This window comes from Hetaerina americana, unplaced genomic scaffold (assembly GCF_022747635.1).
Source record: "Hetaerina americana unplaced genomic scaffold, ioHetAmer1.1.p SCAF_2, whole genome shotgun sequence".
Lineage (NCBI taxonomy): Eukaryota > Metazoa > Arthropoda > Insecta > Odonata > Calopterygidae > Hetaerina > Hetaerina americana.
Window position 1 is genome coordinate 19,771,153 of NW_027286763.1, and position 19,403 is coordinate 19,790,555.

A 19,403-nucleotide genomic window follows, 5' to 3' on the forward strand; every position below is an offset into this window, starting at 1 on the left:
CCCCCCAAAAAAAACAGAACGTGCAGAATCCCAGGGCCTCTGATCACACATCCCTCCGCCAACCATCTCACGCACGCTTTATCCCCCCCCTCGCTCGTGTTTGCACTCGTCTCGTGTGCTCAGCAGGGTTTTATATATTTCCCCCCGACCAATCCCTCCGGCATCCCACCCAATGGACCCGCGGCGGACTTTCATTTATACCGAGTCCACGTGCGAGTTGGATGGGGATGCCGGGCCGACGGGTGGGTAGGCTTGGGGAAGGGAATTCCCTGGGCCACTCGCTGCAGGAGGAAAGACCGGACGGGACGCATTTGCGAAGGGTGAGACGAGGGCAGAGGTCGTGGTCGGGCCAAAGCACGGGCCGAGGGGAGAGGGATTCTCTCAAAGAGGTCATTCCTCACAACCATCAACCCAGGACCCTAAACTCCTCCCCCAGACGCTTTTCCCTTTTCTTGAATGGGGACTAAAAGGGAAGATGAAGTGTAGTTATATGGTGTAAGTGTATATAAACGTTGGCGGTCGGCATTGGTCTTGATTCCGCCGGCGGGAGCGGTTGGGACGCCCTCGGACATCAAGGCAAGGACGCGTTATAGATGAATCAATCGTCAATGGAAATGAGGAGTGCGTTAAAATCAGGATTTCCCTCCCGACCAACCCCCGAAAAATCCATTCCCACAATAAATTCAGCTATGAGTGTCCAACTGGTAATATAGCAGTTAACGTTCTCCTTCGACTCCATTCCCGAGAATTCACGTAAGCGGCAGGAAATCCACGGACCCTATAATCACATGAGCGGTTTTATTTCCGCTGTTGACTTTCATTCAGTAAATCGGTAGAGATGGGAAGGCCACAGGTTGATGATGGTGAGTATCCAGGGGTGGCTGTAGGCGATGGGGATTAAAGATGACGGGATGGACCATTTCTCTGGATAGTTCTCTGTACTTAAACTGACCTTTTCATTGCGTCCTTTTACGTTTGAAAAGACATCTCGGGAAACCATAGGCTGCGATCGAGAATTTTGTTTTCAAGCGATATTTTATCATTCAATATCATTTTTAAGCCTTTTTCTCAGAATACAGGTTTCGCCCGTATAAAACCTAATATTGTCGTTTCGTGATCACATAATTTATTTGAAACGCCGCAAAAAGTTCAAGCGAGAAAAATATCCGTGCTCTTCTCTGATTTCTCGGAGGCATAGAGGTACCTAATTATCTTTCATTTTCTCGATTGTGCCGACAAAGTATATTCATACAACATTTGGTGTGAGATCTTTGGAGCCAATTGTCACCTTAAGGAGCAAAGATGTGAAAGTGGAGGATCTGATTCACTTTTCTGTGTGTTTAGGGATGTGAATTAAGTGCACCCATTATTAATATTTAACAAGATATTTTTAACCCTTAAAGAATTATTTATCGTGGCTTTTAGCTAAATAATTCAGTCTTCCCTTACTCAACATCGAGATCTTGAAATCCATAAACGATAAATTATTAATACTCCTACATACGAAGCGCACTTGGGCCGTGGAAAATCCATCCGCGCAGATGAAAACTCAAAACTCTGAATCTTGATCACCCAACTCATCTTTTTTTCTGATATCAGATTTTATCCATTTCTCTCCATAAATTTACTTTTCATCATTCTTGACAGGATTTTCAACTATTTAATCTGTTTTTCATACAGCCTTTTATCGTTTTGCTGCAATGTAATATATTCCAAAGAAAGTGGCAAATAATACTATTTAGAGCTTTGTTCCGATGAAATTGGTACTCAGTTGTTCTGTTGGTATGTACTATTTCCTATGTCGGCATCGTTTGATTCCAGTTTTTAGTCTGGCAGTTGTTCCTGTTATGATTATTTTGCCATTCGGTCGTTATGATTATATCTGATCCCTCGATTACCCCAATAAGTAAATTTCATCCAAGTGTACGAATTCTATCTTCCTCATCAAGGGAACGTTTTCATTCCTCTTATCCAGAATATTTTAGCCGTAAGAGTGTTTTTATCATTATTCCAGAGGATTTCTTTCATTCTCCTCTTTCTTGGGTAGTATCACATCCAAACATCCTTTGTTATCGTGCTTTTTATTGCGTCAAACGGTGCATAGCAAATCTTGTTAAAAATGTTTAAAGAATATCATGTTCATGCATCGATTATGATGTTAAATTTAAGTTTCAACGTTTTAATTTAACAGATAATTCCATTATTATGCAATGTGCATAGTAGATCAGGTGATAGGATAGTAGACGCTCTCATAATATCGGGTTAAAATTTAAAAATTGGTAGATTTGTTTCAGAATTGTTTCAATCCTAATTGGGTGATGGTTGTAGAGAAGTCAAGGTGCATTAATTTTGTGTTTTGAAATGTGAACCAGGTAGTTCAGAAAAAAGGGTGCAACAATCCCCTCTTTGGGGTTACTTTGACCTCATCTCATTCCCTTAGCACCAAAGTGGTGCATATGATCACGATAGCTGTGTGGTGCGTCATAACCTGTTCTAGAAGGGCAAGGCATAAAATCAAGCATGGCATTTTTTTGAAGGGCAATATATCCCGTCGGCCTTTCGTTAAAAACTGCAATCCCTCGTAATTCACCTTGTTTTGAAATGAGCAGCCAAAATCACTTTCCCACGTGGAGGTTGGGCCCTAGTTTAAGAGAGGGAAGGAGCGTGCAAACAGTGGAAGATGTGATTAAAGCGTTAATATTGAATGATGCTCCTCCGGAATAGGCAATGTGCCACGCGTCGCTGGGCAACGTTGTTTTCCTTATCCCCGGAGGCAACGATGAAAACAAACAAGCGAAAGAAATATGTATTTATCCATCGCGGAAACGTAATGAATGGGTGGGGTGGGAGGGAGATAACTATCCGACGCTGCGCCGCCGAAGATATTTATCTTTCTTTTCCGGGGCGCAGGGTTTCGGGTTGCGTTCTTCGAGACCGATGGCCCGAGACGGAGGGGAGGGTGGGAGAGGTGAACAGGAAAGTCGGGCGAGGCGAGATGGGACTTGGTGTGTATTTTTTTCGAGGTCAGGAACATGCGCGGGTGCTTCCCCGCCGCGCCACGTGTTCGTCTTTTGTCGCCGCACGCGCCGTCTCCCCCATTCTCCGACCCCATTGAAAAATGTTCGGACGAGGGTCGGGTGCGAGGTGTGTGAGGTGGCGGCGGGGGGTGAGGCGGCGTGGCTCGGTCGTGGTTTGCAAAATGTGGTTGCTGTAGCTCCCGGATTTGGAAATGCCAATCGAGGCGCGTGTTAGTGCGTTGAGGAAGAGCCGACGAATGGAGAAGTGAGTTAGTGTCCTCTCATTCCATCCATCTCTCTCTCTCTCTCTCTCAAACTCTCTCGCATACACACGCGGAGGCAGACATAAGCGGAAGGCCTCGGGAGATATAATTATACCTTAGTGCGCCTATCAGCGGGGACTCGGTTAAGAGTGGGGGGTGGAGGTTCTTGTTTACTCCTTTCCAGGAGTTGAGTAGGAGGAGCGTGCGTTTGCTTTTGGAGAGGGCGATGGGAATCATTTGGGGAGAGGAGAGAAGAATGATGCTTTACGGAAGAATACTGCTGGGAAGGCGGAGGGGGGTCGCAGAGGCAAGTATTGGTGGGAACCTGAGGCGGAAGGGGGGTGGCTTTTCGTCTCCTGGAGCTAGGCCCATTTGGGAGGGCCACCTTCTCACGGAGGCGGGCCTTCTTGCCACCGGTCCCCCATGGGACGGCCGCGAAAGCCAAATCTCTTGCCATGGCATCCGCGGGGCGTACACAGCGAGTGAATCCTCAAATGATCCATGGCTCGGAGTACGAAGGAGCGAATTTCTGCTAGTCCTCATTGGTTTTGGATTTGTAACAGTGCAAAGCACTCACTTATTTGTTTCCAGCCGATTGCTAAGGGCTGTTTTCAAACCAAGCAGCACGAAGACACGTTTTAAGGACAACATGCCGGTAGAATATACATGGTATATATTAAAAGTATCGGGAAAAGTTTCGGAAAAATAGATTTATTTCAGAATTTTCTACAATGCTTCAATATATAGTATTTCAAAGTACATCCATTGAGCGTCGATACACTTTTGCCAGTGGCTTTTCCACGACTCGAAGACTCTCTGGTAGGAGGATTCTGGAAGGTCCTTAAGGGTACGCGTGCAAGCTTCTTTGACGGCGCTTAGGGTCCCATGGTGGAGTCCTTTGAGGGACAAATTCACTTTTGGGAATAGGAAATAGTCTTCTGTTGTCAAGTTGGGACTGTTAAGGGGGTTGGAGAATCGTCGCGATGTCATTGCAGAAGGTCTTCCAAAGCAGCCACTCGACATGGTCTTTGGTCGCCCGTCAAGACCTTTGGGAATAGTTTGACGCAGATCTTTCGCATTGTCAAAGTTTCAGTGATAATGGGGTGTGCATTATCATCTTATCAATGCCAATACGATCTGAGATTATGCGCACCCTTAACCGACGGTGTAAATTCACCACTTAACGCACACGGTAGTAAAAATTTTTACCTACTTTTTCGACAAACCTTGTTCTTAGTGATCTTTTCGGCCGAAATTCCAATTTCCCTCTGTGTGATACCTTTCATGAAGCGGTTGGAAATACGCAACCAGGACAGAAAAGTGCTTCTCAATTTATTCCACTCACTACGGCTGCATTTAAACATTGCGAGGTGGACCAAGTGGTTTATTCATTTGAAATCGGTTTTGGTTGTTTATCAAAAAAGATCAAGGAATCAAAAGATCAAGATGAGAAATTGGTTCCTTCGAATATCTAAACGATTTGGATACTTATTTTGAAAATGCTCGCAATTATTTAGCCTATACTCGCTAAAACGGGACATTTACGCTACCTATTCGATGGAAGTCGTCAGAAATACGTAATTCATGACGCTTTAAGAGCTATTGTCCTCACGATGTTTATGAAAGAATTTTTCTAGTATTTTTAACGATATATAATATGAACTTTAATGCAATGAGAAATTATATGGATTAATATTAATCTTCATATCATAAAGTGAAGAGAAAAGGTTTGGGTCAATTATGTTAACGATTTTTATATTATGTTCAAGTCATTTTATTTGACTATCAAACACTTCATCCTTATTATCTTTTTCAAAAATAGATATAACCTACCCAATATTCCAAAATGTGAAAGTTCAATTTTGCGTACCTTCTGATCGAGGGAGCGGGGTTGGTCAGAGAGTGAGAGTAAGAGAGGGTGGAGGGGTGAAAAGGCTAAAATGTAGATGGGAGGAAAAGAGAATTACATCTTTCGGTGTCAATGGCTGACTTGGCAGAGTGGTAGGTCTAGGAGTGTTGAATGGGAGGGATACAAAATTTCATTGGCAAGTTTATCCTTGCAACGGAGGCATTTCAAAATTTACAACTGCTCCAAAGCGTAGAGCCTCTGACCTTTATTTTCAAAATGAAGAATTTTAGTCAAAAGGTCACTTTTGTGGTCATTTTCGATGAGGTGCTTCGCAAAGAGGGATGTCATGTTCTTATTCTATACAGATGTTTGGTGTTCTTTTATCCTTTATTTAAATTTTCGTTCTGTTTTCCCATTATACTTTGTGTTACATTTTGAGCACTTCATCTCCAACACTCCACTCCTCTCGTTTTTGAACTTAGTCTTTAGTGTGAGAGATCAGGTTCTTAAGGCAAAAAATACTGTAAAAGGCACATTTAATTTTTTCTTTAGGTAATATTTTGATTGATTTTTGAGAAATATTCCCTAGATAGAGTATATGTCGCTATCTGGTAGAGGGATATTTTTAAAAATCGGGGTTGGAAATGTGGCTCAAGGCTATTTTCGTAAGTTTCTTCCAGTAAAGTTTAATAATTAGATCTTCTGAATAGCTATTGTTTACTGCTAACGTTTTGATTGCCTTAAGCTCCTTATTAATATTGAATTTTGACATAGGGATAGAGGCTAATCGGTGGATTATTGCATGAAATGCCGAAAGATTTTGGGCGAAGCCTTGCCTTGCCAATGCCTTGAAGAGGAATTAATTAATTGGTTTATAGTTGCAATGTGTTCATTAACCTCAGATTAAATAATAGAATTTCAGGAAACTTGCGAGTGGCAACACTCAGAGAGTGATATTCTTGTGGTCTTCATTCTAATGGTGATATTAGTTCAATAATTTAATTTCAATCCAAATTAAAGTTTACATTACCAAATATATAGAAAACTCCAGCGCCATTTAGAAATATCTTGTTTTTTTCTGAGATTCTGAATGATTTTTGTAAGCTTTATTAACGATTTTGACATCATTGGAGGCATTGCATTAAACTAAGACTTTTATTTGTTATTTATTTTACCTATAGACATACACTATTGACTGTTTTGTGTTAAATGTTTTCCAGTTTTTCCAGGTTGAGAAGAGTAATTTAAGCCTCAGCAATGTATTCGCTGATGAACATTCTTTTCCTTATCTGATCGCATTCAAATAACTGGGAAATTTCACAATGACAGGAATCTCTAGGTTAAATGTAGCGTTTATGATCTCTTCCTCAAATGCATGTATATGAGCTCTAAGCTAGTTAAAGGGCAATCATTATAAGGAGGCTTTTCGTTTTTACGATCAGAAGCATCGCTTGGTTCTTCAGCAAGACGTTTTTTATATGATAGAGGGCAAATATTGTACGTATGCTATGCATCATCGGCCTCTAAAACAGTTATTTCTGTCATCATAGAGAATGGCCGCCGGTGGTGAACTAACTAAACGCTTTTACTCTCGTGTTGGAGTTGAGCCGCTTCAATAGTGGGAAGTGATCTCTCCGTTTTTAATATTTAAATTTTGGTATTATTCGAAAATTGAATGACGAATGCGATAGGGAATCGTGCTTTCATCCCGGAGGGGTATTCATTTTTTTGTAATAGAGTTAATATTTCCAATGTTGTCACCAATTCTGCTTGATTCAAAATATCACATTTAACATTTTGCAAATGACAGCATTCGTTTAAATTTTCGGTGGCCTTTCTGCGATGGAAAGTAGAAGGAATTGATTTTTAAAGAGAGATTTTTTACATAATGTTTTATGACTTCGAAAAAGGTCAGCCAGAGTCCTCGCGGGTCTACTGAAATCCTATGGCATAAAATAATACATCTATGAAATAAGTATACAACGTTAAAGTTTAACACGAAATCCTTCAATTGTATTGGCCACAGAATTCTATTATTGTTAACTCAACAAAACTAGATGATACCATGCCGGCAGTGATATTTTTTGTAGACGTCTATGCTATTTCGGTTACAGAAATTCAGTAACGAGCGCTTAAGCCGTAAACATTGAAAATAATTAGAAAAAAAATCAATCTGTTATCAGCTGAGCAGCTATTGCATTAGACCTAATGGGTTTATTTAACATTCACAAAAGTCTAAACTATTAATCTGGTGACATCCAATTGAATGTGACCAGATTAATGTCAGCAATAGCGTAATGTGGAGGCACCTGATGTGTAGCGTATTCGACAGAGGGGGCCTTGAATTTTCTGTCAGTCAGTGCATTTGGACATTACTGCGAAGCCCTAGCCGGGGACTTTTCTTAGAGCTAGAGCTTGATGATAGGCAATGGAAAAGAAGCGGATGCATAAACGTGTGTATTTGATCACCTTTGTGCTTTACAACGACTCACTCTATGCACCTTCGCCCAGAGGGCTTTGCTTTGATTACTTAACTTTTATCGGGAAAGGAAAAGTGTGATGCAGCAGCGTACCTGATGTAATGTTAGTTTTTACAATATAAATTACAGATTCAGATGTGATGTGATAGAACTGTTCCATAATAACAAAGACGGAAACTATAAACGATGTAGTACATGGAAACTAGTCGAAATTAAATCTTTATTGGATGAAAAATTGCAAGAGTTTTCATCTCTATCATTAGTTTTTAATTTTTTTGCTGAATATTTCGGACGCCCCGTGTATTTTAAATTTTATATTCTATTAGATATGCCAACTGAAGTTTTTTTCTAAGTGATAACTTGAAGAAAATTCATTCTAATTGTATAAAATATTTGTTGACAGGGAAATAGATGCGAAATCAATGCATGCAAGACATCATTATTCATATATATATATATATATATATATATGTGTGTGTGTGTGTGTGTGTGTGTGTGTGTGTGTAGATTCTGAGATTCCCCTTTGCAGCCATTACGAGAATCACATGCAGGCATGTTATTCTTAATTTTAAAAAGTGAAAACGCTGCGTTTCTCAATTTTCTCGTCTCGCATTTCAAGCCATTTGTTAATATCCTTAATGAGACGACAGTTTTGGCTTGCAAGTAAACCTATACACCTATATAAACCTATATAACCGAAATGCATCCTTTTATTAAATAAGGGACCCTCTTCACCTTCTAATTTATTTCCTTTTTATATGAGTAGCTCTACCTAACGTTTTTTATTCTACCTTGGCTATATTCATTATTCCAATATCGAGCCGGATTTCGTGTAAATGTACTCACCCCCGCTGTTCAATTGAAATAATATTGATTAATTTAATACTCAAAAATCACCTGTGCTGTGTTGTGATTAATCGTTGTTTAGTTTTCATTTATAACTTGTGTATATGGCAAAAGGGTATAGTCCCTATCAGTTTTGAGGTGAAATGTCCGAGTTGGAATAAAATAACCTAAATTATGAGAATTTTAAAAACTAGGAGTAGCAAAGTGATATTCATTAAAGATATCTGAGGCTTGAAATAAAAATGGCTTTTATAATATTTTAGCAGAAGTAGATTTTGAGTTTTCAGCGAGTGCGGTAATTACTTACTAAAAATATTCCATAGAGGAGGACCAAATGATTCTAAACAAAATCCAAACCAAGTACAGAAAATGAACAAATGATCTTTGTTTGGAACCAGCTTGAAATATTTGCACTGTCGCAAATTAACGGCAATAGAGCCCAAGGGGGCTGGGGAAGGTGAGCGAAGCGAAGGGTGATATGATGGGAATAGTTAACTTGAACGTTATCTCATCACCTATCCTCTCCATTTGGCTTCCCATCATTTTTGTTTGTCATTTTTTGAACAATTTGTCTATTTCGGAGGGATCCGAGATATACGGTGGATGTACGTAAAAAAAAGATAAATGCTAGGAATGATGGCTGGAGTATGGCCAAAACGAAGAAAACCGGGAGAAATAGGAAGAAAAATTCATTCCTCCGCATCGATACTTCCTTAGTTCACGTTGTTTTTTATTGTCCTTACTAAAATTCTGCTGATAGTTCAAATATTTACCAAAAAATACATAAACTGGTCAACTTCTTAATGTATGGTCTACTCATTGAATTCGTAACCTCAGTAAGGGGTTTTGATGAGCATTTCTCTTCCTTACAAGGGTAGATCTCGTAAATTATTTTCCTGTCGTGAGAAAATGTAGTATGGTACACCAAGATCATACAAATGGTATTTTTAGATTCACTTGTGCTTCTCACGCCGTGTAATGATATTGTTCCTTCTTTCCGCCACATTCTTACAAATCCGCCTTCCAATATTGATGAGCCTTCTTCGATATTTCCGTTTCCTCTCCTTCATTCCCCCCTGTCACCTTCCGACGGTCGCGTTGGTTGCCAAGCCGTCATTGTTTCCTTAGCCATTGGGATAAGGGAGAGAACGGGATAAAAATGTTAAATGGAAGATTCCGATAGAGTCGGATGGATGAGATTACAGAGAATCGGGTCATAAAAGACCTTGTCGTCGAAAGGATGAGGTAGGTGGTGGTTATGAGGAAGAAGGTTTGCGGAGAGCGGAGCGTCAGAAGAGACTGATAGATGGAGGGGGGCGATGAGAATAAAAGTGCAGCCTCGATTGAATCTTGGATTCTTTGCCACAGTAATCTGCGCGAGCGCGAATTCTAATTACCTCCGGCGAATCCAAAACCCGAATGACAAATGATTAGGGTGTTTCATCTTTCATCTCAAAAGCTCCATCTTTTCGTGCAATAACATCAGTATTTTTATTTTTATTTTCTTTATATTCCTCAGAATCGCCTGGAATTTCATTGAGGCTTTCTCTTTTCTTCTGTTACTCAGGAACAATAAAGGGATTTCTTTGAGGAGACGAAAATCGATACGTAGGATGTGTAGGCGGATGACTGCGCAAAAGATCTCAGAATTACCGCAGCCTCATCATCCATTAACACTATCATTGTCAAGTGTAGTTCCTATCAACTCATAACGTTGAAAATTCAAAATTGAGAAATGCTACTAAATAATTATTATATGTGAACTGGGCTGCAAAGCAGAATGAAATATTTGCGCATAAATTAAAGAAAACAGCCATGATATTTTTTGATAGAGCCAATTCAAATTCACGTCATGTAGAAGAAGAAATTTAAGAAAAATTACATAAGAAATGCGTCGATTTTGTGTGTGGGAATGTGAGGGAACGAGACAATTAACATTGCTACAACTGAATTCTGCTTTACGTGAGTATTAATAGAACTGGGTTGATACCATTAAGACTGAGTACAAAGTTAGTAACCAACGAGCAAAATAGCACTATAGCAATGGTTGAGGCATATGCTGAGAAGAAACTCTGCATTAAAATTAGTCATGTTAATAAATGTCCATGAGAAGCGATGTAGAAGAAATAATGTAATCGATGCGTTAAATTTGGTCTACTAATTGGAATTAAAATGATTTTTGTGCGAATAATATCTTTTACTACGGAGTTTAATCCTTATTCTGAGCAGTTGATATTTACTACATATTTTATGTATGGGATTTACTTTTCAGAAGTTTTTGTGAATGTTAACTCCTAATGGTATTCTGTGAGCCCACTGCACAAAAATAAGAAAATCTTTTCTCCTATTACTCAAAAATGCCACTTTTTCCATCGGTGATAATTTATTGTTACCACCTTATTCGCTGGCTAGTCACATGGGAGATGGGAGGCTTTCTTTTCAGTGACAGAGTGAATGATGAGGGAATATTATTTGATGGCCTACTTAAAGCAATATCGTTAAGTAGAATGAATCTGTTTTTCAATTGTTAGGCCTCGAGTATCAAACGTACTCAATATTTTTGCTCCATTTATTTTGCGTAATGAGGTTTTTGGGTTTGTCCGCCTCAGGATTCTCCCTTCATATTTTTAAATGAAAAACCAAACTATCTAAAATTACTATCAAATTGTTAGCAATACAGGGTTCGTCCGGAAAATAAGTGTACTGAGATCAGGAAAAAAAATTTATTACACTTTTACATATCTTAAGCTAATATTCCTCAAAATAGGACCCTTGTGAGTCGATACACTTGTTCCAGCGGCGTTCCCATTCCTGGAACGCTCCCGCGAAGGCATCATCGGGAACCTCTCGAAGACACGTCGTCACGGCCTCTTTGACGGCGTCCAAAGTCCCGTATCGCGTTCCTTTCAAACTCCTCTTTATCTTCGGGAACAGAAAGAAGTCCGGCGGTGCCAAGTCCGGGCTGTAGGGCGGGTGCGACAGCGTTGCCACGCCGTGCTTGGCCAAGAAGTCCGACACGACAAGCGCGGTGTGAGACGGCGCATTGTCGTGATGCAGCCGCCAGATGTTTTTGATCGCTGGCCGGACGCGGGCTACTCGTTTTCGAAGCCTGTCGAGCACTTGGACGTAAAATGCAGCATTTACAGTTTGTCGTTCAGGTACAAATTCGTAGTGGACGACTCCCCTTTTGTCAAAAAAGACAATGAGCATCGCCTTGATCCGAGATTTGCTCATGCGAGCTTTCTTTTGACGGGGTGATGATGGGGTGTGCCACTCCGCACTTTATCTCTTCGTCTCCGGGTCGTACTCAAAGATCCACGTCTCGTCAACCGAAACAACGTTCTCTAAAAAATATGGATCATTTTTGCAGTGATCCGCAAGTTGTGTCGCGATTTCCAAACGATTGAGTCTTTGATCATCACTGAGTACTTTCGGCACCAACTTTGCACAAATTTTTCGCATCTGTAATTGGTGCCTAATAATCTCGTGCACAATTGTTTTTGGCACATTACACTGCTCTGCTATCATCCGAACACTAAGACGACGATCAGAGTTCAGTACATCGCGAACTTTTCGCACATTTTCGTCGGTGAGTGTCGTTGATGGGCGTCCAGGCCGTGGTTCGTCGTCGACCTCTTCTCTGCCCTCCACGAACATCTTGTGCCACCGAAAGATCATGTTTCTGGACATGGCTGACTCACCGTAAGCCTGGTTAATCATACCGACAGTTTTGGTAGACGATTTCGCAAGCTTTACCGCAAATTTGATGGAATAACGCTGCTCCAAAAACTTCGGCATCGCGTTCCGTGACGTGGGTCGAGCGTGGAGGTTCGCGTTAACAGAGCTCCTCACTACACCACAGCTCAGAGCCGACTGCCTTTTTCAGCGTCGCTTGCCAACATACCCCCCTCCAATCGCAGCCCGTCAGAGCGGTGCTGGGCGCGCCTGGCGCGGCGGGAAAAAATCAGTACACTTATTTTCCGGACGAACCCTGTACTCTTTCTTTTGGTCCATGAAGCCGTTGTATTTATACGAGGGGCGCTCAATAAAGAGGGCTCATAAATTTTATTCGCATAATTAGCAGTGTTATATTGTTAATATAATGTGTTGTGTATATGTTGTACCATTTTAATTAATTTACCTGCAGTACTGCGGTCAGCGAGAGTCTCTGCGATTTGAACCATGTTCAGTTCGTCTAGCCTGTCGTAAATTACGCTAATTAATAATTTATGGTAAATTTATTGAACAACATTCGTAATTTGAACTTTGGAGTTTGTTGTACCAGGTTAATGAAACAACATTTTCAACCTTCATCCTTTATTCGGGCCTCTCGCCATGTCAAATGTACCTGCTGCAAGGATAAGTGGCTTAGTATCTTAAAGTTTGAAGTTAAAGGTGATTCGTCCGATGGAAAATAATTTTTTAAAAGGGTAATTGAATCCACGTTTTTCAACGAACAATTTAGTCCTTGTTTCCGTAAAGAATGGTATAACTAGAATTATTTTTCAAGTCTAGTGAATCATTCGGATTCTCTAAATCATTGGGATGAAACATTTTGAATCCTAAAGACTAAAACTAATATAAATAAGCAGACTCTAAGTCAGTATAATAAGGCCCTATCCAATAAAATTTTAAAGAAAACGCTAGGTATTCCTTGGAGGCAGTTATGTTATGTGCGTTAATTTGTGAAAAATTTTTTCTGTTTTATTTGCATTAATGATGTGAATTAAGCTTCAAAGATGACTTCCTGTCTGACTTAATAGGAAAAATGAGATCCATAGGTATAATAGCTTTCAACCCATGTATATAGACATACCTATTGAATGTACTTTTTTCTATTAAATTCAATTTTGAGTAATCATGAGCGCTTTTTTTAAATTATGAACGAAAAAACTCAAAAATCTTAACAGGGATAATAGATCTCTCGTAAATTAACAAATGAAGGGTGAAATCGATTCGTTCAGGTTTAACAGGAAGGTTAAAACTTTGCCAGAATGTAAGAACTGAAAATTCGCTATAGAAATAAAAGACGTCAGGATAATATTAGCTAAAACAGAGAGGATTGAAGAGAGATAGGAGGCGCATATACGAGAAGAACATAAATTCTCGTAGAAGAACTGTATGGTAAACACAATAAGCTAGCAAGTTTGGGTATGGAAATGAAATATGACGTGGAGGAGTATAGCTTAGGTCCAGGCTTGCTTGATGGCGAGATAGTGAAGGCGTAGGGGGAATTGAAATCAAATAAGGCCGTTGCAGTAGACAGCAGAGCCGAGGAACTACTTAAAGGTTTAGGGAAAGATTGGAGGAAGAATTTTTCACGACTAATATGTAACATTCATGTGGGAGGAATCTGGCTAGAAGACTTTATGAGATCAGTGTTTGTTCCTATTCCAAAAAATGTGAAGACTAGATCGTTTGAGGACTACAAAACAATAAGTTTGAATTCGTACGTCACTAAATTGATTATCATTATCATCAACGAGAGGGTGAAGAGCAGGGCAAATTATTATATAACAACTTAGGGGATGATCAGTGTTGGTTCAGGAAGGGGAGGGGCAGTAAGCAGAAATCAGGCCACTAATAGAGAGGAATAGAATATAATCAGATGTATCTGTCTGCTTTGAATACCTCAAAAGACAATCGATGGAGAGAATTTGTATAATTAATGAACGTATCGCAGGAAAAAGAAGTATATTAGAGGATTAAGAGAATTAGTCAAAACCTGTTCATGTTTTCATGTCTTACGCTTCTCAGTGCGATTGCCAGATGAAGTGAGTGGAAACTTTCGGATGGGAAGTATTAGGGAAGATGGTTAAATAGGCCTAGGAGGAACTGGAGATAGGAGTCAAAGTCGGCGGGGAATTCATAAAATCAGTTAGGTTTGCTTATGACAATTCTTTCGCTCGTCAGTCAGGCAAGAGGTTTCTAGTATTACTGAGTGCATTAGAAAGTCATCGCGATAGATATGGGATGAGAATCAATATGAATAAAACAAAGGCTCTACGGTTTTTCAGTAAGAGGAAGGCTAAGTGTTCTATCTCGAATGTGTTATGAAACAAAATGGTCGATGTAAAATGGACAAAAGAGGAAGAATTTTGCTAGGCAAAGAAGCTTTCACAACGAGGAAACTGATGACGGAATGTTAAGAAATTACTCATGAAAAAACTAAATAAAGGACTTGTTTTTGCACGCAAATATGGTAGAAATATATTGGAGGATATCGAAACATATCTGTGGAGAAGGATAGATAAGGTAGAGTGGACGGAAGGGAATACAAAAGAGAAAGTGCTTTTCGAAATTCAGCAGCCATTGAGCAAAACAGCCAAAAACAAAACGTTTTGAAAGGAAACCCTACTCTACGACGGCACTTAGAAAGAGTATGCTCCTTACTATCGCGATTTAAACAGCGAATGGCAATGGAAAGCCGTTATCAACAGCGAAATGTACTAGATAGCTCACAATAAATTCTTCGGAAATCTTTCGCAGGAAAGGTTTCTCCCTTTAATATTATTGATTAGTGATGGTCCTGATCGTTATTACACTGGAGAAGAATTTGGAAAAACTTGGCTATACTCTCTTACACTCTAGTTATCTGCCTTGAATTTGAGCTTATGATGGTTGAAAAGTGTGATTCGAGAGTTAAAAGACATTTTAATTAGCTTCATAACGCTAAGAAATAATTAATTCCAATTCTAGATTTCTCTGAGAACAAATCAAAAAGGGAGCTGTTTCTGTATTTTTCTCCTTTTTTATGTACTCGTGTATAGCGTTCTATGACGTTGGAAGAGAATAAAATTCTCTTAAAAGTAATTATGCAAATATATAAGTAGTATGGACGCTTTACAATTGTTTTATAATACTACTCCACCTGAATAGTGAGTCATGTTACCACTAGAATGGAGAATTAGAGGAGCATATTTACTATGGCATGAAATGTGAGCCATTCACATACCATAAACTGCATGTCAAGGTTAGAAATGGTTCAAGGTGTTCAGTTTGTGGCAAATGACTCATTTAATGATTTCTATTGTTAAAGATGTAGATTAACGATGAATGAGTCAATTTATGTTATTTAACTTCGAAATTGGAGATGAGTAGCTGTATTTCAGTAATTATTGTTAATGGCATTCACAGATCAATAATTGAAATCGAAATGTAATGAAATTCACGGTCATTATGCTTATAATTAGTATTAGTTTTGATAACTTTTTCCCCCGAACTGTTTTTGGCAATCGTGGCGCGAATTTCTAACCTTTTGGTAATAAAGTCATAGTTTTAAAAAGCATCGAGGACTATCGAAGAAAATGTCAGTATCTACCAAATCCCAGATAAAGTTGAGTGGATAAATCTGGTCTTGAGAAACGAGCTTCGGAAGAATTAACTTTCGATTTCCGACGGAGACTAAATTTTCATGGAACATCCAGTGCTTGACTAATGATGAGCACTTAAAAGTGCAAAATAAAACCCGTCGATGTTCATATTATATTTTGAAGCCTCTCATACTGTGAACGTCCTTCATGACGTTGCCAGTTAGCAAATTTTCATTTCCCAAAATCCTTGCTGGCCATTTCGTCCCTATCAAAGATGCAAGGGGAATTACAGCGATCCTCTTTTTATACCAATAGCCATTACTAACAAAAAAATTACTACCTGGAGCCAGAGAAGGAAGTCTATACTCCTTCGTTTTATAAAAGTAGTTTAAAAATGTGTCTATTTCTTTCTATTGTCCATATTATGGAGTCTTCGCTTCAAAAAAAGGCCAGTAAATCAAAAAAACTCTTCCTGTTATTTCACTCAAAAAATTAGGTAAATAGAAATATGATTGTGCGCTAAATGAATTTGAGCGGACACTTTGAATGTTTGGAATGGGAGAAATCTACCATTTAGTAGGACAAGTACAGACGGGTTTCTACTGATAAAAGGTTTCCCATCGACCATGATGTGCACGCTTGTTTACGACTGGCTACATTCCATTCCCGTTCGGTGAGAAAACAACCCCATCCCTTTCACAGGCTTTACGACAGCGGAGTCGTTTCTTCGCGCTGTTAGCACCTCGTCCGTGAGGACATAACGAGGGGTTTATTTTGCGAGGGGAGGGAAACTCGGCCACTCCACCCTCAAGTGTAAGAGCATCCCAACCTCCGCTTTAACGCAAAGGTGGCGAGAGGGACGAAAAATGCCAAAAGTTTGGAAAATTTCAGCCCCAAAGCATATGCGCCGGCATTCAAGTCTCGCGCATACCAACCCGTGCGCTCTGTCCGTTTCAAGGAAATGAAGAGAGGAATGTAACTTAGCCCCTTCGGCTGGATAAAACATGTGTACGCATGAAAATAAATGTCAACTGTACCAGTAACTACCACCCTTTGGTGCCATGGGTTAACTCTTACCTCATCGCCTGCGGAGCGTGGGAAGCAGCAGTGAAACAACGGAAGAAACCCTGGATCAGTAATGCCGGTAGATGACGCATGGCGAGCCGGAAGGCCACGTGACATGGTGCAAAATTTAACTTTGACTGTTACACATACATATTGTTATATGCATATTTACCCTAGATTAGCACGTATTCACATTTGAAATGTTTGATTCTTTTTATCTGAAACCACCTTTTTCATTTCATTATGCTCCATTTCTTACGTTCCCTTAGATATTTCCTTGCTATTCATTATTGCTTCTTTAATATTGACACAAAAGACATTTTCAAAGGATTTATCCATTTACAACCACTTGTTTCTTAGGAGGAAACTTATTGGTCATTGTAAAGATAAAAAAATAAGTCAAAATATCTATGAGAGTAATACTCATGAGGCAGTGATAGCAGTAGCGGCTAGTAAAGCACTCGGAGGTGGATGTGGTTGACGAGAGCTGGTCCTCGATCTTATCTTTCTCTATCAGTAGATTTTCGGCCTCAAATGTGAGTGCAGACCATACCATTTTAAATTCATTGGAGCGTAATGATAGCAAATGAAATTCATGTGAAATGTGTTCAACATTATTACCGCTTTTCGCTGATCTACGGATCTCAAAGGTAATTACACAAGGAAACGTTCACTGATTTAGGAATTCTAAACCTTAAACAGTTTTCAGCCTTGGGTGTAAAACGGTGGCGGTTTTATTTCTCATTATGAAGATCCTGCAAGTATAGGCGATTGGCTTTTGGAGAAGTAGCTGCGCATTAAAGGTACTCCAACGGCTGAAAATTCAATAAAGCATATTTCGTTAAATGATAGCAAAATGGTGCGATCCGACTCGATAACTTTTTTGAACCTCTGAGCTAGATGCCTAATGTGCTAATATAACCTGCATACACACCATATGTACATTCACCCATCTGCAACAAAGTGTTCATCCTGCCGAGCAAACGTACCTAAAACCAAAATGTTTATTGAAACATCTCTCCAGTCTTAGTTTATTCTCCTATTTTTTTCATTTTACTCGATTATTTTATTCTTTCCTTTGCATTCTTCTCATTTTTTCTGCCGAAAATTCTTCAGTTTCCAAATCTACTCTCTCTTCCTGCATTTTGCCACACCTCTTACCTCTTCCACATGAGTGTGGGCTGTTTATTAGCCGCCCCATTTTTTGTCGTACCAGAGCTTTGGCTCCATGTGTACTTCCGGCTCTTCCATGCCCTTGTATTCTGCTTTTTTCCACACTTGAAAAATCTCGCGCTACTCATCCTCTTGTCTCATAAAAACGGTTTCTATCTCATTTTTCCCTTCATAATGCCCTAAAATATGGCTTTATATGGCAGTTTGGTACGTTAAAAATAGTGTGGTTTATCTACTCACTGTTTGCCTTTTCCAGTACTTGAGAGGACAGTTTTATGGTTCTTGGAAATCTTTACATGGTAAGAAGGTTTTAGATTTTAAATTTTTATGTATCCTTGTAATTAACTTCTTGTACCATATTTTTTTTTAATTCGTCTAAAATCTGAAAAATGTCATTGAGAAAGGAACCACATGGGTCCTTATTTTAATATCGTTTTAGTATCGGTAACGATTATTTCCAGAAAATAAATAGGCACTCTAATTTGAATACCCTTACCAATATTCGGAGCGCATTCAAAACATATAAAGAAATAATTCAATTTCATTAAAGTAGAATTGTTTTCTAATCACTTTACCTACACTGGTGAATTTTCGCGGAGGGCTAAAGGTGTCTCCTGTCCTACGCATTTGTTAATCACGTATCAGGAATACCTTTTACGCTTACAGCCAGAAATGTCACTCATGAAACAAATCCGCGCCATAATACGTAGAATAATACGATGGATTTCAGTGTGGAAATTCGCAACATGTTGTGCTTGCTGAACCCGTAAAGATATTATCGCAAGGCCGTGAAGGTAAATATACATATCGTGTATACACATCTAGCGTGATACAGTTGTAAAAACGAATGGATATTATTCGTGCCAAATCATATATTACCAAGAAGAAGGCACTTGGAAGTGCATCTCGCTTTTATGCAAATAAGTTAAACGTGATTTGCATTAGTGCTTTTCCTTGAGCATAAATAATTGAATCCCCACGCGATGAAGTCTAAAGCACTTGGCCCTGAACGGATACGACCGCTTTAAAACTAGGGAGAGGGAAAGTCGTCGATAAGGGATGGTGTAGGGTGCTGAGGAGGGTGGTGGAGTAAGGCAGGATTAAAGGTGTGGTGAAATGGGGGGTAGGGGATGGATGGCGATGGCGTGGAGGATGAGCCATAAGGGAGGCAAGCGGGGGAATTTACGCCCCCGTGACTGTCGGCGGGACCCCACCTTCCCGCCCCCTCTCCCCGCCCCATCTCCGCGGATGGAATAAAAAGGGAGCGAGGTTGGCGGAGCGAAGTTGTCGGCGGGGAGGACGGAGGGGAACGGAGGGTGGCGAGTGGGGTCCCTGGACGGGGTTCATTCCAGTAAATACTCCGCACCTTCTTATTCGAGTTGCACTTTAATGGTGAT